Genomic DNA, 22,423 nt, shown 5'->3' with positions numbered 1-22,423 from the left:
CTCAAGAAACAGGCTTGGGGTTTTGGATTTCCTTTGTTCCTGTTGAAACTTCTAATACTCTTACCAGTCTTCAGGGGAGTTCTTTGAAAGAGGATGTGCTGAAAGAGTAAGAAATATATCTCCTGAGCCACCATCTTTCAGCTATAAAGACCTCCTAGAGCATCTCATTTATTCCATGGAACACCTGAGGCTGTCTCCACAGTTTTCGGTGTGTTTCCTTTAATCAGACATTTTAAAGATGAGAAAGAAACATGCGTGCTCTCCACTGAGACCTTTTGTTGTTCTGGTAACATTACATACCAAGTTGAAGGAATTTCTGGCATCTACATAGGCAGTGAGTTTTGTAAGATGAAAAACAAGTCCACTTAGAAAATACTCTTCCTGAATTTTTCTCTAGAGAAAACATTGAATGAGTAAAGCATAAAGAGTTCTGGATGCTGACCTTTGAAACTCTCCCCAAAGCTGCATGACTGCTGATAGGAAGACATGAAAAGTCATTTCACTTGTAATGAGATACCAAGTGGGCCTGTCTTCTTTTAAAACCTGGCATTTAAAAATACATTTACTTCTCTTATGGACTGCCCTAACCTGCACAGGCTATTGCATATGACATATTACTGAGGCAGATGCTTTAGACAACATGCTGGCAGCAGGGCAAGCCAAGAATAAAGATGATGGCTTTGTTTCTTCAGTCTCAGACTCACACAATTGAGAAAGCTTTTAGATCCAGCCATTTATTGCAAATGCTGTATAAACTGCCTATTAATTTTGTGCCTACTGTGCACTGGAATTGTTTAATATGAGGAAACAAGTGGGAGACAGAGAGAAAGATTGTTTCCTTTCATAGGATATCTTCTCACTATGGGAAAATCCTTTGTGGTCAATTCACCTCTGACCTTATGGGTGAAGAGGCAGGCTAGGGGGCCTGCCAATATTTAGAGCCTGGTGTTTTGTGGTACTAAAGTTGGGAGAAAACTGAAGAAGAAAGGTCGGCTGACGAGAAGTCTTGTAGTTTTACTGTTTGAGCCCTTGTTCAGTTCACTCCTGGGTTAGAGAAGAAGTAAGGGACTAGAAAAGTATTGGTCTAGAGAAAGAATTGAGTTCCTCTCACTGCTGTGTTTTCTATTGCAATTTATATTAAGAACTAAAAAATAAGCCTGCTTAATATTTCATTAAAATACACAAACTATAAGCATGCAGTATCATGATACATATTTGTAAGTCCATAGTCACATGTGGAAGATTTCTGTATTCATTAAGGGGTGACCTTCATACCCACAGTAGAAGATCACCAGTTTATATCATTCTATGACACTTTGTTCTGTTTATGTACCAAATCAAAATAGAACATGAGAATCATCCTCTTGGTTAAATATGTTATTAGTTAGAAAAGGCAAAGAAATTGTTTCTTCTTCTAGTAGGTCGGAGTACAGGTGGCTGTCCCAGAAACTCAGCAATGACTCAGAATTCTAATTCTGCCTGTCCTTTAGCATTTGTGATTGTGTCTCTGAAACTTGCCTTTCCTTATGCAATTCTGTAGAACAATAACTAGGCAAATGGAAAAGCATGATTCATGTGCCCCATAATCAACAGGGAACATGACAGAGAAAGGAAATGTTGGAGAACAGGAAGAGAATTGTTGAATAGCAAATTAAGTGACAAAATACTACTGTGGACATAATGTAATCAGAGACTTTTGAACAACTTAGGTCACGTATGGAAAATGTATCAAAATAAGGATTTCCAACTGTGCAGTTGACTTGGAGAGTCCAGCATTGTAGTACAAGCACAAGACCTCTAGTTTAATCCCCAGAACCTTCATGAAGAATCTGAGTACAGTGGCAATGCTGTAATCCTAGTGGTAGGCAGGCAGAATCAGGTGGACTCTTAGTGTCACTGACCCACAGCATCACCAAACATGGGTTCCACAGCATGGGAGTTCCTGTCTCAGAAAATAAAGAGGGTCACTCCTGAAGAACAGCTGAGGTTTAACTCTGGCCTCAAAACCGTATATATACAAACACACACCCCCATATGAGTATGCAGACAAACACACACACACACACACACAGTGTACATACTCACACACCCCACACTCACACAAGCTCTCTCTTCATACACATTCACATCCACCCACACTCTCCTAAATATATACTCACATATATTCTCCCCCTCCCACTCTCACCCACACAAACACACACAATAGGGAAAGGAGGGAGGGAAAAAGAGAGGAGGAAAAGGGAGAGGCAGAGAAGGAGAGGGAGAGGGTAAGAGAGAGAGAGAGGGAAAGGAAAAAGGAGAGAGAGTGTGAATGAAGTAGAATTCTGTGCCTAGCTGGACCTAAGAAGCTTTCTCTATCTATCTATCTATCTATCTATCTATCTATCTATCTATCTATCTATCTATCTATAAAAAACATATTTTTTGTCTCTGTGTGTCTGTGTGTATGAGCGTGTGTATGCATGTGTGTGATCCAGATGTTACTATGACTTCTCCATAAATTAACTTTATATTGAAAACATATATATTGAGAAACAAGAAGTTGCTCCTTCCTTGAAGCTGAGTGTCTCAGCAGTCATTCCCATTGTGGCTGTCTCACACTGGAGAGTCCAACAACAGCATAGCTCTTAATTTGACAAGGTGAGTGTCTTAGAGTCCCAATCAGTCCCATCGTAGTTGTCTTACACTGGAGAGCCCAGTGTAAGACAATCAGTCCTATTGTAGTTGTCTCACACTAGAGAGCCCAACAACGGCGTAGCTCTTAATTTGGCAGGGTGACTGTCTTAAAGTTCCCATCTGCACAGAAAACCTAGAAAGTTCCTTGAGAGCTACTGATCCTTAGTCCATGGTGGAAGCCTGGGAATGGTGGTTCAGATAACAGCAAAGGAGGCACCCAGAGCAGCAACAGGCTGAATAACTTGGTAGCAGGATGAATATCCAAGAGGATCTTCCTTTTGCCATGTTCCTCTGGACTGTTGCCAGAATTTGCTGTCCAAAATCAGTGTGGATTACTTAAGGCAATTGGGACAGTTCCACTGAGACTCTGTGCTCAGCTGATTCTAATTGTGGTGAGTTGACATTAAACCCAACCATACTAGATACTTCTCATATTAACAGAACTAACAAAATGGCATTTTCAATCTCAACCCTTTCTCCTGACATTAAAACCTTGGGGTATGTTTTCATAATTCATCATCAAGGGAAGGAAGTCCAGTGAATGCTCATCTGGGTGGAACTGTAGTACGCAGTACTATTATGTCAGCCCATTTTGGTTTTCAATTTATTAGCAGGAAGTCAATTAGGAAAAAGAAGGTGGTGGGGCAAATTTGTGCTTACTAAAACTGCACGTTATTTTTCCCCACTAGACTGTATTAGGTAATGTAGAGAATTAAATGCAGTAGGGAACCAAGATAACAAGTAATTTCTGTCTTTTACCAGCTTATGTTTTTCAACAACACTCCATTGAGCTAATGGACAATGAACTCTATATTATTTGTAAGAGACAATCCTAACACTGCTCTGAGAATCACTGGAGAGAACTGCATTTCATTCCAGTATGGAAAATGTTTAATGGTGTTTTTCCTTATTCTTCATTAGATTATATTACAAATAATGAGTGAAATGAATTATATGCATTTATTATTTTATATGAACTAAATAAAACCTAAAATTGAAATATGATTTGACATTTAGTCTAGTCTATTTAAGAAACAATTGACTTTATTTATAAAACAGGTCTTTGCTGTTCATGGTAACTTGTGTCACCATCCTAGTATTTATAATCAAAATTATAAAACTTAAATTATTTTTTCAATATTTTATTCTATACTTGTGTTTTTTATTAAGCTAATAAAATTTACTTTAAAATATACAACTCAGTATTGACATTTTTTTAGTCATCAAAATAATTTATAATAGCTAAATGCCTCTTAAATATGTATGATATCTTCTGAAGCTAAAAGTAATATGCACTCAACCAGTTTTTAAAATCTATTTGGAACATTAAACATGATAGAAGTAGAAAAACATCTCTTATGAAGTCCTCTATGAAAGGAAATTGTGACAAGTTCCTGAATAGACAAAGACTGTTCCATCTCCAAGGAAGAATAGACAGCATAACTGTGGCTTCATAGGATGAATTGGGTAGTGTGCCTTCTGTTTCTACTTTGTGGAATAGTTTGAAGAGTATTGGTATTAGGTCTTCTTTGAAGGTCTGATAGAGTCCATCTGGTCCTGGGCTTTTTTCTTTTTTTCTTTTTTCTTTTTTTTGGTTGGGAGACTTAATGGCTGCTTCTGTTTCTTTAGTGGTTATGGGACTGTTTAGATGGTTTATCTGATCCTGATTTAACTGTGGTATTTGGAATCTGTCTAGAAAATTGTCCATTTCATCCAGTCTTTCAAGTTTTGTTGAATATAGGCTTTTGTAATAAGATCTGATGATTTTTTTAGTTTCTTCAGCTTCTGTTGTTATATCTTGCTTTGCATTTCTTGTGTATAACAAGTTTTTGATGAATGATTTTTTAGAGTTCTTTGTTGCTTAAAATACAGCTATTCTTTGGAAGAATGTTAAGCATCTTCTCTCTAAGCCTTCTTGCTAGCTCTCACTTATTTCACAGAGCTTTTTCTTTAATATCTTTAATGCACACATAGCATTAGTGCTCTCTCCAACCTTACCTTTTCATGCAAGGACTTGATTGCTCTGTAGAGCAGCAAAACCACAAACAACTTTGACACTAGCTTCTGCTTACTCTTATTTCATTGTAGTAATAAAAGATAATACATGAGAAACAGCAATAACAGAATCCCACTCCATAAGTTGGCTGGGAATAGTCAAGCAGTGCTGCTGGGAGCCTGTACTATATTGATGCCTAAGTCCGATGTCGTCCCTTATAGCTTCCTATTATGAATTAAAATAATCATGAGGCTGTTATTGCTACAGGCTTCAAACATGTTTTAGTTTACTAAATCACTTTCACAGGGGTTCCTTAACCTTGACATCTATAAAATGGGAATACACCCATTCGTATGACAACCCATAAAGAGCATAGGCTAACCTATATTTGTGTGGTCCAGAATTAGACTAGCCTTGGCAAAATCTGTTTAATTTCAGAAAACTATGAATTACGTCTATAGAGCTCATGGGTAGAAATGTGAAGTTATATAAAATAGGGGCGAGGGAAAAATAATGGTGAGTCTTATAGAAGTCTCTGATGTCCTTTGCTGTTGTTTTGAGTCATTTCCTAACACTTCTTTCAAGGCTGGTTATTGTCACTTCCAGCTAGTATGCCACCTAACAAAGGGTATATTCAGACTTGAGATCCCTAACATTTATATCCACCTTCCCACTTATGCATATGGACTGGGGTATACCACTGCTCTCTTCTTGCTACCATTAGGTATAAAGAATCCTGTGACTAACTGCCCTCTGGTAGGTTGTGGAGCGCACTCTTCCAGAAGACAAATTGGACTGGTAGGAGCAGAGAAGGCAGAGAGACCTGAACAAACTGCTAGACCATAGAGCATCCACTACATCACTTTGTATCTAAGCTGCTGTGAAACTTAGCCAGAGATAGCAGAAGTTGTAAGTAGTCACTTACAAAAGAGAAGGGAGCTAGTAATTCAAAACAAGATAACTTGAACACCAAATAAAATACTTCTTTCTTTTTTTAAAATGAAAACAAAACATCTAATAAGAGATATCCTTTAATATTTTTACAAAATAGTATTTTTGCTAAATTATTCCTCCAAAAATTGGTTTGGTGTGAAAAGAACCCCCACTAAAGAACAATGTGGCCGGGTGGTGGTGGCGCATGCCTTTAATCCCAGTACTTGGGAGGCAGAGGCAGGCAGATTTCTGAGTTTGAGACCAGCCTGGTCTACAGAGTGAGTTCCAGGACAGCCAGGGCTACACAGAGAAAATCTGTCTCAAAAAACAAAACAACCAAACAAACAAACAAACAAAAAAAAGTGATTGTCCAAAATAAACTACTTTAGTGAATGGTTAAAATGTACCATTCACTAAATGGAATGAGTTTGATTTAAATATAATTAATTTGACTAACTGTATTAGGAATACAGGGAATTGAGGGAACGAGTTTGATTTAAATATAATTAATTTGACTAACTGTATTTTACATTACATATCACAGTTATAGTCTGTTCAAACATTAGAGTTCTGGTTTAAAAATATGTGCATATATTCCCGATTCCTTTATATTTTCAGTGGAATTTAAAGGTCATGGTTGGAAAATAATAAAATTATGACCGAAAAACAATCATAAGGAATAGCAATCACTAAAGCATGATTTAACTAAGTGCCATAGTCATTGGAGTCTCAAGACAAAGTACTTGCAGAGAGGGCAGAGGAGAGGGCTGGGAGCATCAAGTGTTCTCCTTATACCCCGGGGAGTTGAGGTGATGGACGATTTTGTTACTAAATGTACAAAGACATTGTTTTGCCACCAGAAGCTGGCTCTACATGGCTACCTGTCAACCTGAGTGCTGAAGGGAAGAAATGGCTGGGATCATTTAACAAACAAGGTCCATTGCTCATTGCATGCGACGTACAAAAAAAGCCTCTTAGTAATCAAGATCATCAATAGGGTGCTGAGTATGTGTGATATCAGCAACACAGGATGTCAAAGAGGATGACCATTTCAGCCTGGGAGCTTGAGATGAGCCTGGGAAACACGGGAGACCTTTTAGTCAAAAAGAAAATCTATCAGCGTGTTACCCCGTTTGTTGAAATGTATTTGCCATATGCAAAAGCTCTTATAATTCACATTAATTTAACAGACTCACCATAGCCTAAGTTATTCTTCAAGATATTAACAAGTCTATCTTCCCCCTCCCTCCTTTTTCCCTCCTCATTCTCCTCTCTCCATCACATTTTGCTTAGTGACCTAGGAGAAAATAAATAAATCTACAGTAATGAAGGTAGGTCAGAGCAATTCATCAGAGAACAGGATGAAAAATAAATTGTAAGAACACAGAGGCTTGAACCACATGACTAACTTTTAGGCAAACAACATTTCCAAATTTGCACTCAATAATATGGAATATATATTTTCATGTGCATATAAGGTGTTCATAAAATGACAATATTCTAGACAAAAAGTAGTTTTCAATAAAGGTTAAAAGCTCTGATTGTGCTTATTATAGCATGTCACAATGATGATATACAGTCAGGGCAGTCTTTAAAGGAAAATACATAGTAGTAATTCCACATAGAAAAGATAGTGGGTTGGAAACTCCCTTTTACTATTATCCATTTAAAGGTAATAGGAGAACAGAAAAATAAACCTTAATGAAGTTTAAGGGAACACACAGAAGGACAGGGCCAGTGGTGGGCAACACTGGGCACATTTGAGCAGAACATATATTTTCCATTTAAATTTTTAATGCAAAAATCTCATCTTCATTAATCCTTGAGGTATCTCTTGGACTACTTTAGTCCTTCCTGACAATACCCCATGCCCATGAATGTAGCTCTATAGCCTTCACTTTCACTCAGACCACACAATAACAAACAGGTCTTTCTATTTTCCCTAACTATGGATTTCTGGCCTTTATAATGGTGTTTCTCTCTCTAAATGTACAGGCAACTGATCTCTATCTGGTGGCACAGTAGCTCTTCTCACAGCTTAATTGGTAACTTTTATCCACTTGTACTTTGAAAATAAATTAATCCCCACAGTATTCATCTGAACTTTAATTTACAAACTCTGTTGGCACCAAGCCAAAACATTTATGAATGACAAAGCTCTGTGGGATTCTTATTCATGAGTTGACTTCTCAATTCATGTAATAACAAATCCATATGCTACTTCTGTGATGAGTAAGTTTGGTATAGGCAAACTTTCTTTTGATAACACTGGCACATAAAGAGCCTCAGAGAAGAGTGTTTCAATGAAAATGATGCATTTGCATCCAGAAAGGAACTTTGAAGGATCCTCAAGAGCTGATTATATGTGAAAGTGGATTAACTGACATGGGTTGATATCTCCTAGCTTCACTGAGTCTGAATTATGAACATGAATAAATAATGCATTAATTTAGATCTAGACAGTGTTTTTCACGGGATACAGTGCAGAAATTGAAACATAGTATCCAAGATGAGGCCCAAATACTGTATTGTGATATGGGCTCCATTGTTCCTCAGAGGAACAATTATTTTAATAGGACCCATGTCTCTATTTAATATTTGCTGGTCATTTCTTTGCCCAAATTCTGCTTGCAAGCAGCTAAAAGAGTCCAAACATCTTTATCACTTACACTTTTGTCAAGCTAGGTAATCTAAATATTATTCATAGAATGACCTAAGTTAGACTTGAGTGAAAATGTTTTCATTCATTTCTCAAAAATCTATCTTTTTAATTATCTTTTGCCACATAGAACTAACTTTGAACATTGCATTCATGTACTCTTCCTCACACATCATAGTTATTTCGTTTTACTTTCCATCTTTTGTAAACTTGATAAGTTGCATCCTCTGGTCTATATCTCCGAAGTGACATGATGGAGAACTATTTATTATGCCATGAGAAACACTTTTTAGTAGCAACTGCAAACATGACATTATCCATTCTGCTAAAACAAGTTTAGAAGTACTTCCCCAATCAGCTCAGGATCCAGACTGGAGATAGTAGCTAAGACAACACAGAGGACAGCAAGGGATTCAATTCTGCATCCAGATTAGACAGGGAGACAAAGTCCCTTATCCTAATGCGTGTCAACACTCTAGGGAGACCAGAAGCCAGAGCAGGTCTAGCACATTGCAAGTAAGAAGGCCTCCAACAGAAATCACCCTGAGAATGGTGGGGCTCTAAAAGAGCAGACTCACCTATGTGAAGTCTTGAAACCAAGGAGTTGTGGTCCTCCAATGAAAAAAGAGCATCATGTTGAGCTCCGCCCCCCACAGACTCACAGGGGACACACAGAGATGGCTGCTGGGATCAGCTGGCATGCTCAGCACGGTCAGGAAGAATGTGGACTCTAGTTCTGATCGAATCCTCAGCAGAGTCAATTTACTTTAGTGTGCCAATGTGACAAAATGAACACAGTGACTTATTAAAAACATGGGATTCATTACTTTGTCAGAATAATATTCAATGATTACAACCTACATTTTGAAACTGATTGAAAATGCGCGCAGACAGGCTCTCTCAGTCTTTCTAGTGCTGCATTTCTAGAGTAAGGTTTTCTGTTTCGTTCTTCCCCATGTATTAATGCCTCTCAAATAAATAATAGTCCCAGACCTGCTTTTGGTCAGTAACTCTTTGTTCTAACTGGTCACCTACCAAATGAGTAATAATTGTTCTAATATTTAAGGTATTTTATGTTTTGATGATAAAACTCTGGATGAAATATTTCTCCCTTTATAACCTTTTCTTTCTAGAAATGCATCATTGTTAGTGACCTAATTCTCTGTATAGTCTAAAACGTTGCTGACTTTTATAACCGCAGGCAAATTTCTACAGGCTATTGAGATATGATACTTTTACAAACTATTATTTACTTAAATCAAATATTTAATTTCTTATACCCTCTTTACCAAAATGATTATATTTTGTTCCTAGTTGCTTTTTATGCAATTTTATTTATTCATTCTACCTACCTCCTTTTCCCCTTTGATAGGGCTTCACTATTGTTCTACCTCTGTCTTCCTTTCTTTCTCTCTTATTATATGTTTACCAGAATGCTAAAATGTAAAAGACTCTCAACAAATACCTAATCGTTTATCTTGTCACTCAAGAATATCACAGAGCCACTGTCTTGGAGATACTGGGGAAATGTCAGATATCTTTGGCTTGTCATCTCACCATCTGCTCCTCACTACAACTTCTGTTTTGAACCTTTGCCTAGGCACATGGATGATTCACTCTCTCATGGTGCTGATGACATTTCCCCAAGTGTTAAAGCTCAGGCTTGTGGTTAATCAATTCTTGGATCATACAGTCATTTGAGCTCTGTGACTCTTGCTACAGAATCCATGTGTCCTTTGTCGGGGCTCTGGGCTCAGGTCTTTAGTATGTCAAAGGCTTGTGACATACTGGAGATAGTTCAAGTGTTGCCAGGTTTTCTCCTGAAGTGAGAGGACCTTCACCAGGAGCATTTGCCTCTTCTCTTGTTAACCAACTGTTCAGACCCTGTGTAAGAGTTAACTCTGTTTCAAGAATTTACAAGACTTTTGAGAAAAGTAGACTAATGTTATGCTGGAGACTTAGAAAGCCAAAATTCCCAACAAAATTTCATCAACAAGTCATTCATTCTGAAAATTCTAGTGAATGGAAGACTTCAGAGAGCATTCGCCACCATCTGAATGAAATAATTAGATGCTGGAGTTGGAAGGGAGCTTGGAAATAACTTAGCACTTCCCTTCACTTTAATTTTCAGGGAGATGAGACCCATAGAGACTGAGTGATATGCCCAAAGTAGATTTATAAGTAAGCTGTCACATGAGAATTAGACATCAACACTGTGACAGCAATCTTAGATGAGATTCCTTTGGATGGACTCGCTCATCCTCACAGGTTGTTCTTATCAAATACTGTATATAGGTCAGGAAGAGGCAGGGCATGACACTGAAAATCAAGGGAAAGTTCAGGCTGTAATATGGACTTTTATATGTGAACTACTGTATGAGCTTAGTGGAGGGACATTCCATACTTTTTGTAAGTGGTGAAACCAGGGGTTTAGTGGAACTTAGAAGGAAAGTTGATTGATGTGACTGGTGGTGGTTGGGATGGAAGTAATGGAAAATAAGAAAGCTAACTAATGAAGGACATTCTAAGTGATCAAGTAAGAAAGCGTTTTTTCTTTCAGTTATGATGAAAGCTGAGGGGTAAAAGAAATATTGTTACAAAAATGACTTCTGTGGAAGTATCTGTATTTCTCAAAAGTCAACCAATAAAGGCAACATCTCTTGATCCTGGATTGAATCCCATGCAGCTCCTGAATTGCTGTTTGTACTTGACACATATACCCCGGGTCAGTGGTTCTTGTGTTGGGAATGTGATTATACATGGAAAGGTTTTTTATTATTGTCTTTGTTTCTTTGGATCTGTCTCTCAGAGGATACCTGTGACCAAGTGATGGCACAATACTGAATTGTGCAACACTGGATCATTGCAGGCTGGCTTTGCTACTTATAGGCCTGTAAGACAGTCCATCCTTTTAGTGTATGTCACTTGCCACAGTTGCCACCATTTTATTTCTTCTCCATCAGCTAAGAAATTTGCCCTTCAGTTTTGTATACGTCTCCCTGAACAAATGCTGGGCACTGCCAGAACAGCATGCAGCAGTGTTCAGAAGTTTCCTTCCCTTGAACATGCATAATAAGTCAGCAGCTTTCAAAAGCCATACTTTGGGAAAAAAAAAGATTACTTCTAATGAAAAGAACTATACATTTGCCATCTACTACAAAAATGCAGGCACACAGAGCTTGAAGCAAAAAGAGACAGGACAGAATAAACCGGCATTGTGTTGAATCATAAAAAATTCTAGGAGGAAAAAAGGCACAAAAGATGCCACTGTATTGAAGAAGGATATAAGGTCACAGTGGAGGGGGAAAAGTGAACTATAGTGATAAGAGAAAGTGAAATGTAATTGTGTGTACCTGAGGGTAGGCACTGCAGAAGCCCAAATCTCAGAATTGCTAACAATCAGCTCTGTAAGAACACTAATACTCTGAGTGTGGAGCACTGGAAGTCAGGGGATCAGAGAATGTAAAAGAAGTGTATTTATACCTCTGAATGTCTTTTGAATAATTGTACATACTGTTATAAAAGGAGCCGTTATTTAACTTAGAAAATACATGGTTTTGCAATTGAATGAACAATTGAGTAAAAACATATTGTTGAAAGATTGTAGAAAGGGGATAAAAAGAAAACTCTTCTTGCTATCTCTTTCTCCTGGCAGTCACATCTACCTTTCCTCTACAGCATTTGTGCAGCATGGACTCTTTTCTCTCATCTTCAGGGTCAATCAGTGCATGTTAATTGTTGAATTGTGCACATGTTCTGTGCACCCATTTTGAAGCTGTGACACTAAATAGACCGACTGAGCCTAATACAGGTAGTAGATTTCGCCTTTGAGTTTTGAGCTAAATTTTCTCTAGATATTTCAGGATTAATAGGGCTTGTGATTTGTGTAAACTTAGGTACAGTGTAGCCAGCGTTCTAAGGCAACACACAGGGGGAAATGGCAAACAGCTAAAGGAAGTGTTGTATTTGTGACTGTTTTCTGTCCACAGCTTGTCTCTGACTTCCACACTCCAGGAGCACTTGACTCTTGTGCACATCTTCTAGCAATGAATTTCTACCTTGAGCCTGAGAGTCTATTTGTGAGACTCCTCTCTGTTCCTCACAGCAGTTCTCTTGTTGGACTTTGAAGTCAAATCCTGTTTCTGCCTTCCTAGATGGTCCTTCAGGTATAAGGCTCACAGCTCTTTGAAATGTATGTTGTAGGCCTGCCTAAGAAAGCATCGCACACATGGACAGTTCTTGTAGGAGTCTGATTTGAAGAAAAGCTACCTTCTTTCTACTGGGGGAAGTGACATGTAACTGGGTATAGTTCACTTCTAATTTCTTATGACAAAAAATCATAGCACAGAATACCTTACACAAAGCCTCCCATTTGCTCAATTGAGTGTCTGAAGACTACTTATGCTTTCATATGGCAGCCATTCTGGTATATCCTGAAGTACATGATCACTAGTAGGGGACAATTAAGTAATTATCTTTAGTCAAGTTCAAGTGTGAATTCTCTTTGTTTCCATAAAGTATTCCTGGAGCTGTCCTTTCATGTGGAGATGATATAGAACTTCTGGCATGTCTCAGGGTTTTTTTGATGTAAGTTTCTGATGCAACTTTTCTGATGAAAGTTTGCATCAGCACCCACTTGGGAGGTTGCATTTCTGATGCTAACACACACAAACAATGCCTTCATTTCACCAGCTGCCTTATCCTCCTAGGAGTGTTTTATCATTAGATGTATAGAGCAGCTTTCATACTTTCCCATTAGTCTGTCCAGTCCCTCAATCTGACATCCTTCTGCATTCTTCTGGTCAGACTGCTCATTTCCTAGAGCACTTTCCTCTGATGCCAATTTCACCCCAGACACTCTATCAGTAGTTGAGGTGATGCAGCCTTCTTTCTTGAGATACTTTCTGAATACCATATTCTGTTGGGTTTCCTTCATCTATGGCTTCTCCTCTTCCTCTGCATTCTCCTTTTCTTCCTCCTCTTATTCCTCTTCCCCCTCCTTCTCCTTTTCCTCCTCCACCTTCTTGTCTTTTTCCTCCTCCTTTTTTCATGGTAGGCACCAATCCTAGGACCGTAGGCAAGTATAATATTATATACATTTATTATATAAAAGTATATATCTTTTAGAGCTGGGGATATGGGCATTGAATCCAGGGACTCCTCATGCTTGGCAAAACACTGTACCACCAAGCTTACTCTTAAAAAACTATGGTTATTGAGATAACATTCACATAATTCAACTCACCTCTTTCAGATGTCCAATTTGATGAATTTAGCAAATAAAAAACCTCTTGATACCTAAATATGTCCTCTTAAACAAGACCTAAATGAGGACAATGCCAGTAGACTTGATATTACTGAAGGAGAAAATCACATGGGGCTCCAACCTTGGACAAAGTACTACAGACAACTGAGGGATGCTGAAAGTGGGAGTAGTCTACATACCATGTTAGTTATCTAACACCAAATAATCACCTCAGAAATCATGTACATGCTATCAAAAATGAACAGACTCAGCAGGTTATATTTATGTATTTCTACACAAACACAAATGTACATGCACACTAACATATATACATGGACATGCACAGGCACAGGTACACATGCATGCTTGCATTCACACACACACACACACACACACACACACACACACACACACACACACACGAATAACAAGAAGAGGAGGCTATAAATTTTGGAGATGGTGGTGGTAAGAAGAGTTAGAGGAAGAAAGGGGAATGGGCAAAAATAATGTAATTATCTTTTGAATTAAGGAAAAGTTTGTTAAGGTTTTATAAAAACCATCTTAGAGGAATACTTCTATCTATTTCAAAGTTTCCCTCTTCCTTTCTGTCATCAAAGCACTCATTACCATTCCAGCCACTGACAATAACTGATATGATTTCTCCCTAGAGCTCTACATTTTCTCCAGTATTACCTCTGTAGGTTATATCTTAAGGTAAAACTTTAAAGCTTTAGAGAGTCATCCATTGCCATTCCTATCAATAACTCATTAACTTCCTTTCCATGGATTTGCTACAATGCACTATCCTTTTCTGATAGATAGGCATTTGATTTGTAAGGAGTTTTGAGGATTATGAAGAAATCTATTGTAATATTTGCATATAGTTACTTGTGAATACATACAAATATATCTATATCTCTCTATATCTATCTATCTATCTATCTATCTATCTATCTATCTATCTATCTATCCATCTATCTACCTATCTATCTCTTTTCTTTTTTCATGGGTAATACTGAGTATGGTCTTTCCAAGAGCCAAAAGAATTTAAACTTTCTTAAATTTAATTATTTAAAAAGAATTTTAATATAAATTTATTAAAATTTACTTTTTATGTTTCATACCTTCTGCATTTAGTTAAGAATTTTGACTAACTTAAAGTCATAAAACATCTTCCCATGGTTTGCTAAGGTTTCACAAATGGTCTATGATCAATTTCAAGGCATTTTTGTAGTGGAAATGAGGAGTTGAGATCTTTACTCCTGTCTTCTTCCCCCTGCCACCCCTCCCTCCCCTATCCTTCCCCCAACCTCTCTTTTCTTTTTTCTTTTTTCTCTCTGTCCCTCACATCCTTCCTCCCATCATTATTTTATTCTTCTCCTTCTACCTTCCTTCTTTTCTTTCTTTCTCCTTTCTTTCTTCCCTTTCTACTGGGTCAGACCTGTTCTCTGATCCTTTCCTTGCTTCTGTCTTCTATCTGATTTCTCTGTCTACCTGCATGGCTGGCTTCCCTCTGTCTTCCTCAGATCACATATTTACAGGATATACTGCAGCTGTGTACAGCTGTGTATGTCTGCACTTACCTAAGGTTATTTTAGTTTCCCATCAGTAACCTTTGTGCTGACCTCATACCTTCTCTTCTCTTCTATAAATTTACATATGTAAGTGAATTTTATATTATACCTTACAAATGTTTTGTTATATTTTTCTCACAGTGATTCACATTATTCTTACATATAAAACAGCACATAACTTTTCATTTGAAATTCATATTTTAATAAAAGTTTACTTCATTCCTACTTCCCATAATATAATGGTCATGTATGTATTAGTCTAGATTTTTGAAATACTACTAAATTAACCTATCTAGTGCATGTTATTATATGTCTTGATTTGATCTGATTGTCATATTGTTTGTCAAGTCAAGACTATATTTCTTGTGTTCCAGTCTTTAATCTTTCTGTTTCCTTTCTTTCTTTCCTGCTTCCCTTTCTTTTCTCCAATCCCTCTTTATTTTATTACTGCAATGCAATCAGTTCAGTGTCAAATGAGAGAAGCAGCAATGGACCTCCTTACTCTTGTTCCCAGTCTTGGAAGAAAGATATTCAGTGCATTATTGTTTTCCAAGCAGTTGAAGTCATCTGACATCAGTTATCATTCATGAATAGATTTCTCTCATTGTGCAAAAATTTTAGTCCTATTCTCATAGTCAGAAATTTATTTTTAAATTTGATTATTTTAAAATGACTTTTCACAATTATTAAGAGAGCCACATGGGTTTTTCTTTCATTCTATTGATATAAAAATTAAAATTTTTTCATTAGTGTTCATCTCTGGCATTTAATTATCCTTGATATATTTTGTGCTTTATAAGCAATACTAGGACAAGTTGCAAAACTTTCATTCATAATTTTTATATCTCTACATGTCAGTGATATTGTTCTATAGTTTCCTATTTTGCTGAGTTATTATTGAAGTTTGGAAAATTTTGTCCTTTACAATTTGTGTTATAATTATTTTAATGTTAAAGAGTATATTTCATGTTTTAGTTATTTAATTTGTTATTATTTTACATGTCACAAGATAGTATGTCTGAGTGACTGCTTTAATGTAGTTGAATAGAATTTGTATTATTACTTTTGAATAAATTGGCCTATTGATGTTAATGAAATGAGATCTTATTGTTAGAAATTTTGGGTTTTAGTTTTACTGTTTTTTTGTCTGTTTTGTCTACAATTCTTGAATTACTTTCTGGGTAGCTGAAGGTTTGTCTCGTTTACCTTTTAACTTGTTGATTTCTATCTCATGTGTTTTAAGCTACTTTTAGTTACACATAAGAATGTTTTATGTTTAGGTCATCATCTATATTGTATCTTTTATATACATTACTTTTTATGTAGAATCCTCTATTTGGACAAATACTGCCATCATTTGTTCAGTTTTCTCAGAACCCATGAAGTAAGTCTCTGCCCTCACCACTACAGTCAATCACTCATTCTTATAATTTAGTTTTGGAAGCATCTTCTTCCCTGCCTTATTCTTTCATATGCAGTTAAAGAACAGAGGTAAAATTAGTTCAGTTATTGCCAGTAGAGACTTTGGAATCAACCCAAAGCAAATGCATTAGTTTGAACTCTTTAGCATTGGGTACTTTCTAAGTTTTTTCAGCTTAACAAGCTCTAATGTCAGGTGGGAAGAGTAATGTCCACACCTTAGAGGAATTCCCTATCACCAACTGAGACAAGTCACTCAAAGAGATTAGCACAGAGACTGCCTTGTACTAATTATTCATCAAGCTTGCATTGACTATTACAAATACATTCTCTAGTTACATCTTTCAGGTGTTGGTAGATTATAGCTATTATCATTTCCATTTTAAAAATCAGATTGTAGAAACTGTTTGTTTGTTTGTTTGTTTGTTTTTGTTGAGACAGGGTTTCTTTGTATAGCCCTGGCTGTCCTGGAACTCACTCTGTAGACCAGGCTGGCCTCAAACTCAGAAAACCACCTGCTCTGCCTCCCAAGTGCTGGGATTAAAGGCGTGCGCCATCACCACTGACTTGTAGAAACTTTTGAAGAAACGAAAATAAGCTGGAATTACACAGCTAGAAATTTCAGTACATTGTGCCTACTTCAAAAATTTTACTTTAAAATTTTACTCTTAAGAAAAACTAGTGACAATATTTAAGAACAAAACATGTGCCTCAACTAAATTGTAAGATGTTTATTATCACACCTAAGAGAAAATTCTGTGATATTTAAGTGACACTTTGCTTTCCTTAATACTGAAGTGTATAAAAAATATTTCATGGTGGACTTCTGGGAATGCTGAAGTTATATTTTTAAGAACATAACCCTGTTAACAACTTGTTCATAAGAACTACAATAATAGACTTATATAACTTATATAAACTGGAAGTCTACAATATCCAACATACTCATTCACTTAAGACTGAGAAAAAATATAATGATTTAATTTAGCTCCTATCACACTGCCTACCATATAAACACAGTGTGGCATGTGGCGTCTTGGTGTGATTAACAGTTTGTCAGAATCAAGGAACCAGGGGGACTTTAGCAGCTACAGTTGATTCTATGGAAGAATTTCCTTTAGTTGTCTTGCACACTTCTTATTATTAGATCCCCTCTATATCTCTTTCTTCAGATTTCTCCAGATTTATTCTGTTGCAATAGCATCAATTATTTGGAATTATTGAAGTGCCTAGGGGAAGTGAAAATGCAGTCTCCATCGCAGAGTAGAGTCTGATCAGACTCACCAGCATTGGCTTTTATATCTCCTCACTTTACCATGTCTCTTTGAGCTGCTACTTGTCTAAGCCATTCATGCTTGCTTACTATCCATCTCTATCCATCCACTGACCTCCTGTTGGCTCAGTAAGCACCACTGCTTTTATTCCACCACATTCTGCAAACATGTGTTATTTGCTTTACTTTAACCTAATGTCTCCTTCCTGCTCATCTGATTTTCTTAAATGATAGGATGTAGAGTTTCTTGAAGAGGTGGTAGAGTTCAAATATGTTTTCCTAACTTGCAATTCTTTTTAGCTTTCAGAGAAGATGAGCTAAAGTGACTAAAATGATTTGCTGTTTCATAATGAGAATATGCAATAATTGAGCTGAAGAAAGCATATGTATGAAAATAAAGTTCAGTATGATGTAGAAAGAAATCACAGATAGAAGGGAACCTTTGGTAATACAGTAACATTAAGTTTTACTAGAATAGAACTGTCTTATAACTTACTATTAGGGAATGCATTTTGGTCTGTCTACTTCAACTTTAGTTTCTCCACATTAGATGAAGCTTTTGGATACAAAAGTAATGCCATCTAGTTATTTTGAGCCTTTCAAGATGTTGGATAAATTAAATCATTTTCCCACAGTATGTGTTTCAAGGAGGCCTCCTTGGATTCTCGTAGATCATGAAAAGGTATTATGTAATGAACCATTCTGTTCAGTCAGATTATGAGGAGCAGTCATTGCTGTGAATGTCACATTGAGACTGAAGATACCAGCATTCTAGCAAATGCTCCCTATCACTGCTTACCTGCACTTGACCAATGCAATCTTCAGAAAGCAGAGCAGAGGAAATAGTACAGATAACTGAAAATTACCTAGCTGGTTTCAAGTCACTTATAAAGATAAGCAAATAATAGACATAGTCCATCTTACCTAAACGTACATGGTGTGATAAAACTCACATCATCAGAGAAACATACTTTTTTCATTAAGCAGCATAAACAATAATTAATGAATCTGAATTGAATCAACATTTACTTACTAATTTACTTTGATGCATCTAATCAAATTTAATTTTATCCAATTTATTTTCCATATCTCAAAGTCTTTCAGAAAGGGAATATACCTGTGTTATCAATTATGAAAAACTACCCATTCAGATTAAATTAAGGACATTTGGTTGTGTATAGCCAGTAGCCAAATTATTGTTTCTTGAAAAGGCTGTGGTATAAAAACAATACCTTAAGTCTAATAATGTAGGGCATATTTGAAATGACTTTAGATGTTATAACCATACTTGGAAATTAATTCAAAACTGTCTTATTACATGTCAATATAACTATATAGCTCTAATGAAACTGAAAAACTACATTTGAATTACAATAGACCACTCATGCAGAATTATTCATATACAATACTGGTCTCCAATTGGAGACTGATTTAATACTGATGTTAATGAAATGCCAAGAAGAAAGTGAATAATGGAGCCAGTTTCCTTTGCAGCAATTTTCAGAAGAGTTTTTTCCCATATAATAGAAATTGTAAGGAAATTTCCATTGGAGAGTCTCTGGAAAGTTTGAAGAAGAGAGAAGGAAGAGGCAGAGATAAGGTTGAGGAAGAGGAGGAGAAATGATAACATTTCTCTGTAGAATAAACATTTTCTTGTTTATCATTTATTCATAGTGACTAAATGTGACCATGTAACTCATTCTGTGCATCCCCAAATGGAAAAGAATGCTAACAATGGGAACAGCAAATCCTGAGATGTTTTGCAAGTGTGCCAGTGTTATTGACTCATGCACCTTTCCTTTGAACTAAAAATAATACTATGCCCAATGCAATAAGTTTGACGAGCCATGATACTCAATGAATAAAATAACAATGTGTTTTTATCATTGTGGCTCAACATATGTCTCCAAAAGATTATGATGACAGGAAAGCATCATCTCATGGGACTGAACTAATCCAGAAGGTGTAGTGCTTTAATTTCATAACTATATTTCAAAAATGTAGAATTGTTTATGTCATAGTTTTCCTCTTTGACACCAATTTATTGGAAAAACCCCTTGTTTATTACAACTGTAAAGTAAACCCCAATTTGATACTTAAATAGAATTTACAGACCACAGGTAGACTATGGGAGGAAAGCTTGTCCAGTGAATAAGGAATATTGTAAGTGTTACATATTTCAGGAAGTCCAGCTACCTTGTAAAGTCTCCTAGCTGCTGCTGAATTGAGAAGGATATGAGAAGATTTCCTCTCCAATCTAAGCTGGGTAACCTTTCCTCTGTCACTGTGAAGTGCCTTTCTGTGCCCACCTCTGGATATTAGGTTGTCAATTTCTCTCAAGAACATAAAGAATGGAACTTTTGTAATTGATCTTTGGAAAATAAAAAGAAATATTTCTATTTATATAAAGTTGTGGCTGGGCTTGCCCTATGCCAGAACCCTCTTATTTTTGTAATATTAACATATTTAACTTAACACTTTATTAATGAGTCTCTCTGGTGTGAACTCTTGACAACTTAGGTGCCTGCTTTACATCTAGGTGTACAAATTTGGGAAACTATGTCCTCAAAATATGTTCCTATGCTACAAGTTATTACTCATTTTCTATGTTAAAATGCTGCCCTGGCCAGTCTTTGTTCTCTAAGTAAAACCACAAAACACTTTTCTGTTTTTTACTTTGGTGATGTAAGGATTAGCAATCCTTCTGGCCTTCTTGGGAGGTCTCACATGGTTCAGCAGGTCTACATTTAGATGCTGCTTTTCCCATGGGGCACTTCTAATCTCAGAAACAATGACCCGTTGTGCTGAATCTCAACAGGAACATTTGTACCTCTCAAAATAAATGAATCAATATGCCTCTCTCTAAATTATCACATGGTTTTGAAGTATTTTGTTATAGAGAGGTTCCCTAGGGTCAAATAGTGACCTTTGAAGATACTTGTAGAATGAGTTCTGACAATTAAAAAAAAAAAACTCAAACAAACAAACACCATTTTGAGGTAGTTTCCCACTCCCTGAGTGGGATATTAATTATTATAGTAGGAAAGATTGGATTCTATGCCTGAAACACATAGGGCAATATCCTTCATAGGTCAGGGTTGTATATGTAGTTAATATTTTATTACATTATGTATTTCCTGTCTATTGCTGAGCTTTTAGAGGCTAAGACAATAAATTACTCATTCTAATGAAATTAACCATGTTGTCTCAAAATATATTTGCTGACTAGATATATGAATCTTAAATGCTAAAATAAATGCTTTGATTTAAAATTTTGATATTTTAGCCCACGGAGCTATGAAAAGTTAAAATTTTTGATTGGTTCATGCTTATTTAGTCATCCATAAATATTTACTGAGCATTTATATGCAAATGTAATAGTAGAACCAATGGATGGCAAATTGTACAAACTTCGTCCTCAAACTCAGCAATCTTGGGAGATCGGAAGGAATATGCCTCAAGAGCACAAAGGCAGTGTTGGGTAAAGAATGCAAAACTTTCACTCAAAATGATCTAAACTCATTTTTTTCCAACATCTAAAGTATGATCTAGTTTACAACAAAAGTATACTTTCCACAAATATAATTATAGTATCCCTATACTGCTTTATTATAATTCTGTATTATGGCATATAATTCTGTCCCAAACAATATTATATGCTTTAAAATAGTATCTTACACATTGAAATTAACCACCAATTAGACACCGGTTTTCCAAAGTAACCACATAGCAATTTAAAATAGTGACTTTAACTAGATGTTAAAACAAGCAATTAAGGCATCTATGGAGGAGTTACCTATATGTTCATGTTTTCTACATTCTAAAAGAAAAAGTAACTTCCTGCTATATGAAAAATGCTATCAAGAATGCTGTGGAAAATGTTGAAGAATGTATGGATTATGTCTTTGAAATCTGAAGAGTTGGTACTGTGCAGACATATTTAGAACTAATGATGGTATTTTCTATGTGTTTTTACAGAAATTCAGTTAAGTCACTGTGATGTGCTTAGGGTCTGGCAGTATGGAAGCTTGAAGATTTTGAATGTAATATAGATTTTGTTACAAGTTGATCTTAAAAGGCCAATATAATTGAAAGCTGGGGTTTCAAATTTATTATTGAGGAATAAATATACTTTACATGTGAGAGTATATCACATTCTCAGAGAGTAATGAAAACTCTTACATTTTGGAATTGAGTAAATTTACAAAGCTTAGATGAGAGGAACTCAGAGTAGTTTGCATTGCTTTTCGGACTGGGATGGTGGAGTTGCTCCAAGTATTTCTACTTAATATAATAGAGACAAGAATAGCAATGTTTACACTGAGGGAAATACACAGGAGACCTAACTGGGCTACAGCATCACAGCTTGGAACAAATGTTTTAGATGTTATCATTAAGAGATATACATAGTAATCTGGATAACAGGTTATTTATATAGAAATAAGTTCTTCTTTAAGGAGATGTGAGAGGAAAGAAGATCAAGTAGAAAGGCTTGTTTGTTCTCATTCCTACCTGAGGACAAAGGTGTCCAAAAATTAAGCCATGGGGAAATGGGACTTGACTTCTTTCAGAATCTACCCATGGGGCATCCATAACAATGATATCTTGTTTTTTTTTTTTTTATAATTTCTCATCTTCATAAAATGGT

This window comes from Mastomys coucha, unplaced genomic scaffold, assembly GCF_008632895.1.
Source record: "Mastomys coucha isolate ucsf_1 unplaced genomic scaffold, UCSF_Mcou_1 pScaffold14, whole genome shotgun sequence".
Taxonomy (NCBI): domain Eukaryota; kingdom Metazoa; phylum Chordata; class Mammalia; order Rodentia; family Muridae; genus Mastomys; species Mastomys coucha.
The sequence above is the reverse complement of the archived record's forward strand: the minus strand, read 5'-3'. Positions refer to the sequence as shown.